The sequence below is a fragment of the Atta colombica genome, unplaced genomic scaffold (assembly GCF_001594045.1).
Source record: "Atta colombica isolate Treedump-2 unplaced genomic scaffold, Acol1.0 scaffold120, whole genome shotgun sequence".
In the NCBI taxonomy this organism is placed as follows: Eukaryota; Metazoa; Arthropoda; class Insecta; order Hymenoptera; family Formicidae; genus Atta; species Atta colombica.
Genome location: NW_017259207.1, coordinates 907,059 through 916,139, shown reverse-complemented (window position 1 = coordinate 916,139; position 9,081 = coordinate 907,059). Strand labels below are relative to the sequence as shown.

Below are 9,081 nucleotides of genomic sequence, written 5' to 3'. Positions count from 1 at the left end.
ATATAATTTTAATATTTTTTTATAGATTTTAATATGTTTATCAACATTAATATTTTTCTAAAATATGAGCATCAAATTTTTAAATTGATAGACAATTTAATTTGTGATATGATAGAACGTCAGTTTTCAATCGAAAAATCAGTTCAGCACATAATTTAGCAGAATACGATTTGATACGTACAGGGTGCGTCACCAAAATCTGGACAAATCGAACAATTTCTTTAAACAAAATGTTTTTAATGAAAAATTAAATATTACAAAAAATCCTTTTACATGGCACTTGGATCCCTAGAATACAATTATTCGATATATCCCCCATTATCTTGAATGACGGCCTCTATTCTCGATCTGAAGCGTTCGTATGCACGCTGTAATACAGTCCATGCCGACTCAATAGCGGTCCTTAATGACGTCACATTGAGATGCATTGAGACTTGTTTGTGACCCTTTCAACTACGCTCCATACGTAGTAGTCCAAGGGATTTAAATCTGGACTGTTGGGAGGCCAGAATTCCTTGGACCAAAACATATCGACGTTGTCTGAGAGCCAATTTTGAATGACTCGTATGAGTCGATGCATCATCCTGCTGAAAAACAGGATGCCTTCTGGATGCCACAGTTTCCATCCATGGCTTCACTATATCCATCAGAACGCGCAATGATTGTTCTGCGTCATCCGAAATCAGCGCCTGAATCCTTACAACGACTGCAGGAATCCTCGCGGTACGTTCTTTCGAATGACTCTTCCTCGCTGGCATATTGAAACTTTCGTTGGACTTTCTAAAGCCGTATATTTTACTACAACATCATAAACGATTGATCTTGTGGTGATGTATCCACAGAACCGAATTATTTCCGTTGCTTTCCAAGCGCTCAGCGCGAAGGCCTTCGATCGCGGCTTTTCGATTATATCCACACTTGGTTTCAACATCGCGGCCATTTTGAGAATATGATTTTACTAGAAACATTAGGTTTTTTCGGATGCCAACAACAACCTCTGATGGAGGCACAATATAGCGGAAAATTGAAATTGTCCGGATTTTGGTGACGCACCCTGTATATTCACATCAAATTATTTAAGCATCAAAAAGCCAGCTTTGACCGTTATGAGTTTTATTTTCTATTAATATATATTGAATGCTTTAACTAAAAGAAAATCAAAAGAAAAATTGCCCAACCTTAAGCTCTTATACCAGAATCAAGTAGCCTTATTCCATATTTTATGAACAATTCAAGGAAGTTTAAGCCTTTCCCCAAAACCAGAAAGGTAGATTCGCTTATGCTAGTCATTCGGGTTAAACTTCGGACGAAACGCATTTTTCTTCTTTACGACTTTACTGCAAATCGCCTGGCGCGAGCACATTTTACAACAAAGTTTACGAACGTCATCGTAGCTCAACTGCAATGTGGAGAAACGTCGCGAAGAACAGGCGATAAAGTCGCGAGAGTGATTGACGCACGTAAAGGCACGCGTGACTCTCAGGATGCATAAACGTGGAAATGCGCATTATTTTCAAGAAAGTAGAGATATTTAAATTGTATCAATCCCAGTCGCGTCGCAAAACACCGGCGACACGCGACAAAATGCAAAAATACACGCCCGAAGAGAATACATATAGGAACATATAGCTACATTTTCCCGCAATATGCAAATTTATAAGATGTGCAAAAATCCTATATAAAATGCTATAAAACATAACTTGAAGGATGAATACAATTATATGTTGTAAGTGTAAATAATAAAAAATAATGAGAAGAATAATGAATTACAATTTATACAAAACAATTATGATGAATTACAAAACATTTATACATTTCTGCTCTATTTTAATTCTCTGTTTTCAAATTTACAGACTATTTTCATATTTCAATAATTCTTACTGCAAAATTGCAACGTGCTAGAAGTTTCGAAGAGAGACATCAGACAGCATCAATATTTGTAATATTCACAATACAAGATAAATATAAAAATGTCAATATCTTATTAAATTTCAGCATCCCTCCAGTCACGCGGCGCACAACATCGAATACACGTGCACAGTTCAAAAGCAAGAAAAATCTATAAACGGACACTTTTACTGGAAACGCCCGTACATAGATTCCTTTGGGTTCGAACAAACATGTCGAAATCGATCAAACACAGATTGACACGTAAATAAACAAATCGATATATTCGCGATTCGCTTCGATTATCTTGAGAACGGTAAATCATGGATCTACGATTCCATTACTATTTTTAGTAGCTTTTGACTTCACTTTCGTCGATCAAGACCGTGACACGAAATGCTAGCGTATCTTTTGCAGAGCTATCCTGCAAAATTTAGTGCGCAAGGATAAAATATGAAAGCAATCCGGCATGAAATATATCGAAACATTTCTCGTTAGTGACGCGAAGAGAGATACATGTTTTTTTCATATGTGAAAATAAATAGTTGCTTTCTAACGACACACGAAAGAACAATTTTCTTAAAGTACTTAAAAATTCAGCTAAATATAAATTTGATAATTTTGTTGGATTATTAAATAAATATATAGAGGACTAAAATTATCAGCTATATTCTTTTGAGAGTACGTGTACTCTTTTTTGAGATCGTAAAACTAAATATTTATAAAATTATATCAATAAGAATTGTCAATAAAAATTATAGAAATTTTACTTTATTAAGTATTTACATTTAACGCATAAATAATTATAACCCTTCCATCCTAAAATTATCATTTGTTCTTAAAAAGTATACAATGTATTCTTTTCTTGTATTTTTTTTTATTCAGATATGATAACTCTTTTGTAAAACATTCAAATGGGCAAAAATATCAAAACCTTTACAACTTATCAAGTTTCAATATTCTACATAATTATTTTGATAGTCAAACAAAAAATTATTTCCAGATCTGAACCTAAGTTTTTAAATATTTCAGCAAAAATATTCTGCATGAAGCCAAAATACATTTTGTCATACTGATAACTGTTATATTAAAAAAAAAACTATCTTTCTAACAGCACACAAAAAACCTGCGAGAAGTTAAAACCTTTCAAATCTTTTAAATCTTTTAAAATCTTCCTACTTTACTGAGCTTTCTCGACATTATAATTGTACGTACTTTAGTTACTTTAATACTTCAAATAAAATCACATTAATTTATAGAGTGTTAATAAAAAAATGAGAAGTTTAAGATTCTTATGAAAATAGATAGGCAATAGAACATTGTTTTTCAATTGATTTCTATTAAACCTTGTTTTAACAAGTTTCGTGCAGATTAAAATTTAATTATCGAAATAATTAACGTACCGTAAAGTGAAAAGTTGCAATGACTAAGTTAAAACAATGTCCTTCTGTCACCTTTACTGTCACAGAAAAAAAAATCGATCTCCAAGTTGATCAAAGAATCCGTAGTTGGAAAGTAGTGCCACGATAAATCTTAGAGACTTTATATAGAGTATCACAAGTACATTTTCTTTCAACTAGGCTTCATTTGATCATTTTTGTTTCGATTTTTTTTTAATCGAAGTTTCATCGAATTACATTTTCTTCCATATAAATATCTAATATCTATTTAACTTAATTTAAAGTATTTTTATTTTTAAATTAATTTTATCTAATAAAAATTCTATTCAGGTAAACTGTCTTTGAAATTGTGCAAAAACAAAAGATATTTTACATTTTTTAAACTTAAGAAAATCAAGAAAATATTAAATAATTTAATATTAAATTTAAAATATTAAGTAAATTTCCAATCGCTTTAGATCTTAAATATTAATTTAATTAATAAATCCATGAATAAAGAAAAGTACGAGAAAAAATCGAAAGTATCCAGTACAATTAAAAAAAAAATAAGTTAATAATTTAGAAGATAAGTACTCGTTATAATTCTAGTTTCGCGAATCCTCCGCGTTTATATCACGTTCCTTATTTGTCATCTCCCGAGAGCGATAGGTGTGTAACAGAAGGCGAGGTAATTAGATGACACCAACTTGAATTTATGACTCACGATTCCCCGTGCGTGTAGGCCATATTTTTCACCAGTGGGAAATACTGTGTACTTGGGAATCGCACGAATAGAGAATAGCGAGCATTACAACATGAAATTAGCGCGACGTAATTAATATTCGCGGCACATCATATTGCTACCTTTATATTACGCATATATAGGGAATACTTTCAACAGTAATTTATTATGTTAGAAACTTAAATGTCACATTTTGCTAACCTCCTGAGATATATCAAAACACTTTTACAATAAAGATTTATGCATCTAGGATTTTATAAAGTATAATAATATAATAATTAATTTAAAATTTACACACATTTAATTCTCGTAAAAAATACTACCATTCCGCACACATTTTGCATTTAAGAATTTCCTAAAATAAAGACTAAAGAATACAGTTTACGCATGCATTATATTTTTTAATTTATTATTACATATTTTTACTAAAATTAGAAAAAAGGACCGATTTTTTCTCAAATTTTTTACTCCTTCAAATTTAATCTCTTTGAATTTTGATAATAGAAGCAAAATTCTTGGTATTCTATCGATAAATTCTTCAAATATCTTAATCTAAGATTTGTTGTTCTGGTACTTAATTTTTGCGAGAATATATACTTCCGAATATATACTTGCGAGAGTATATTATTTCCATTCTCTTATTGTTAGTCGTCATGATAAAAAAATTTATCGATATCTAACGCAAAATTTGAAATTTTGATTTTTCTTTCAACTGATATTCTATCTAATATTTGTCTTGTGAATTTACTTATAATTTCCATTAATAATTATTTTTCAGCAATTCGCGACTTCATTGAATACTTCTGTGATCAAAAATAATATTATAATTTCATATTTTATAAATAAAAAATGAAGCAAAAACATAAAATATGCTGAATTTTGAACAGTAGTGTAATCGTAAACTCAAATTAAAATACTGTTCGTAAAAATGCTAAAAAGTTTTCTTTCATAATTACTTATTAATATATATTTCATTCTTTGTGACACACTAAATAAATTTTTTTTCTTTCTATCTCGTTGTGCTTAAGAGACATTCTTTTCTTTTTTTACATTTATAACAATGAGACATATACTTAATTCAATTAAAATCCATTGAATACTATCTTCAAGTAGCACCAACATTATGTTATATAACCCCAGACTAGAAATTCGGAACTCGAACTCCTCCTGACAGTTTTCCTGACAATAAGAACACTCTTGACTAGCAAACCGTCGAAAGTTAAATTAACTTTCTCCGACATTTCGCAACAGTATTGTCTCTTTTGTCGATAGTTCGATCAAATCCCACATAAAACATCTCTCAAGATTTTTCCTCCCAATATATCGAGGGATCAGGATAATATTGTACAGCGAGAAATCACGAAAGATTAGAGGGGAGCAAAGACGAAAGAGACGAATGTGTATCAAAACACAATTTTGGAAGTTGGCTGACGATGAGCTCTAACTAAGTTCAGCCCCGCAAAATTGCCGCCACAAGAACTTTAGAAGAACTGTAGTTATGAACGCAACCCGGCGATGTTAATCAAGAAGTTGCAGCGACGAGGTCGTAAACGTCGCGGACAGGCAATCCTTTTTTGTCGCTATACTGTATCGCATGTTGCCTGATAAAATATTTAGGTAGGATGAAAGTCCGCGCGCGGAGCATTATTTTCAAAATTTGCGAAGAATCCGTGGAGTATATGTATTCGCATAAATTGCGAACACGTAATAATAAGAAACACAATAGCGTTATCTTTTCCATACATTCATCTCTGTGTAATGATTATTTGCAAATTATTTCGGATTATTGTAACTCTCTTCATGTCGGGGAAGATTTCATTATATGTTACGATTCACTATACGTTAATCAAGCTTATCAGTCTTAATGCGTAAATTAATTTCCAAGTGATTAACGATCGAGATTACATTATTTGCGTTCATGAATCTACTGATTATATTTAGATTATATTATCACAAATATACTACTAAGGGATTATTATTAAATTTTAACATGTACGTTTGAAATGTGTTCATTTATTTCAGGCATACTGAAAGAAAAATGTGTTATAATTGGATGGTAAATAGTTATGATTAAAAGCTTCATTTTTAGTATTATTATTGTAATATTAGAAATAATACATATAATTATAGTTCCATATATATAAAAAATATATGGTTGGCGCTGAAAATGACTATGATTCAGTTTAAAATGTTTAAAAACAATATAATTACACTAGTTTGAATAATTTTTGCAGGAAAAAGAAATAATTTTTAAAAATATATTTTAAAGTTCTGAGTTTGAATTTATTGTCAAAAAAATTCCATCAGGTCAAATTTTAAAGATGTAACACGTCATTTTTAAGATATAGATAAGAGCATGTCTTTCCGAATAATTTAAATTCAACAAATGATGAGTAAGATGAATGTTTCCACGAGAATTTGATGATAATCAAGAAATATTAACAAAGAAAGAGAGGGATATTGAATCAGATGACTGGTAAACTTTAATATGTGAAACTGAATTCAAGTCATATAAAAATCAGGTCAAATTTTAAAGATGTAACACGTCATTTTTAAGATATAGATAAGAGCATGTCTTTTCGAATAATTTAAATTCGACAAATGATGAGCAAGATGAATGTTTCCACGAGAATTTGATGATAATCAAGAAATATTAACAAAGAAAGAGAGGGATATTGAATCAGATGACTGGTAAACTTTAATATGTGAAACCGAATTCAAGTCATATAAAAAAAATTATATTTGTAATTTGTTTTTTAATTTCAATAAAACTTCATTATATTGGAAAAAAAATGTTTTTTCTTATATCTCAAAAACCAGAAAAATCTAGAAAATATTTCAATGGAAGAATTGCTTAGCGAAAAAAAAATTATCCTAAAAACAGTCTTCTTATATTTAACCATGTTTATCTATTATTGCTGTAGTAATTATTATATTTATACTTCTATATATCGAAAATATATAATATAATTATAATCCTAAATATTAAACACTTTTCTCTCAATGCATATTTAAATATAAAAATAGGTTTGCACTGCGATTATAAACAATTTTATCGAAAATAATAAATTAATAAATTAAATAATAAATTAAATAAAAAATAATAAATTAAAAAAATAAATTATGTAGTAATGTAATTCACTTACAAGATTGCTAATAAATGACAAAACGTTAGAGGCTGATGGTTTTCAGATTTAAACAGTCTGTTGCAATTGTGGATGCAAATGGGTTAACATGATTTCGACAGACATAGTACCTGGAGATTACATGATGAATCCATAGAGGCTAATAAAACATGATGTAATATTGATCTGTACTATAGTTTCTACAGTTAAACCATTACTATTAAACCATTAATGACAGTAGTCTTGATAAGAGCGTCAAACGGATCTCTGTAGAAGAGGCCGACTATATTAAACAATTAATACCGCGAGATCTGAACATCTTGCGCATCATATTTAATATTATGGATATTGCAATGCCGAGTGAATAGGAGATTGGGAAGTAAACCGGGATTATTAAATTAAGAACTCTCAGTGACCCACTTCCACTCACTTGAATTTACTCCGCTAACTCTTCGCGCCGTCAAAAAGGAGCGTCTCTTATCCGCCACCGCTATATTTTCTCCGAGAAGTGGGGAGCGCCCCAAGGGTAAAAACGAAAAAAAATCTTATAAAACGATTCGCGTTCTCGTCAAAGTCCATTTAACAAAAGTCGAAACGATTCGACATCTTAATCGAAATCGAAATCCGCTCTTTTTCTTTTCTTTTTATTCTATCTTTTTCATGCTCTAAAAAAATCAAAGATTACATTCTACAAAATATTAATTTTTTCTCAAAAACATTTCAATTTTAAGTAGTAATTTCGAAGTTAAATTAAAAGTGTATATCTCCTCCGTTCGCTCCGCACACGCCTTGGCTCTGCACGCGTGTACGCGGATGCAGCAGTACTGACCTTGACTTTCCGACATCTCCGAGCGGCGATGGATCTTGACTGTCTCCTGAGTGCCTCCAGAGGAACGCGTTACTTTCAGGATCCGCGCCGGCAAGATGCACCACCACGACACAGCGGAACCACTACCACTTCTTGCCCCCCGCGTTAAAGCTTCAAAAGATAAAAGCTGATAACTGATTCCCAGTTCCGCTCGCGTGCAACCGATTAAACGCGATCTCACGAACGAGAGAGGTGATCACTGAGAGTCGAAGATTACGAAGAAAATGAGAGGATGTAAAAAAATTGTAACCGGCTAAGGTGTATTCGATACAAAGAGATGCACGCGGACGCACCACTCTTTCTCGTTCTTTCTCCCGCAACGGCACCAACGAATCGGTCGCGGCACGGCTTGGGCGGTGACTGAGCGCGAGAACCGAGGCGTCCCGGCACTCTCTCGGAATCACCCCCCACTTCCACCCTGGTCTTCTCGCGATATCATGCGGACAGATAGATAATACCTGCCGGAATTCCCTCTCCTCTCGCACTCTCCTGTTACCAATATGATTGAAAAGTTTCCCTTTTGCTGCTTTTCGAAGATCGCTCTTCTAACCTTTGTTTTGTTTAATATTAAGTCCTAACAATATAGAAGACTTCATGTCTTCTACATGATATTAATTAATTATTTTTATAAATCTATTGAATAATTTTCTACTTCAATTTGCTACGAAAAAATATGTAATAATTTTCGTTAAAAGCAATTCTTTTTTAAAAAGAAATATAAAATCATATATTTTTTTCTTAGCTAAAAGGATAAGAAACTAGATATATAAATTTAAAAAATAATTTATTTAACAGAAATATTAACTCATTTCTTAGTATATATTAGTATAAGTAACTAAATTTTGCGAAACTCTCTGAATATGTATAAAATATATAGTGTTAAAATGTATGTGTAAAATAACATTTTTCAGCATTTTTTAAAAAGTAATTATCAATGTTAAGTATTAATTAAATACTATGCTTTAATCTGAAAATTTTTTAGTACATCGTTAAAGTTGTAATTATTGATTTAATATTACAAATAAATTTATACTGATATAAATCCTAATATAAATTGTATAAATATACATATATTCAATA

At 31.1% G+C, this 9,081-nt stretch overlaps 1 protein-coding gene across 1 annotated transcript in view; it reads right to left on the bottom strand.

Annotated features, from left to right (window-relative positions):
- LOC108694561 (transient receptor potential-gamma protein) overlaps window positions 1-8,020 on the bottom strand; it is a 116,081-nt gene extending 108,061 nt beyond the window's left edge. Inside the window, exon 1 of the mRNA XM_018204124.1 lies at window positions 7,963-8,020. The gene's annotated coding sequence lies outside the window, so the exon portion shown is untranslated. The remainder of the gene's footprint in view (window positions 1-7,962) is intronic.
- Between the last annotated feature and the right edge of the window lie 1,061 nt (window positions 8,021-9,081).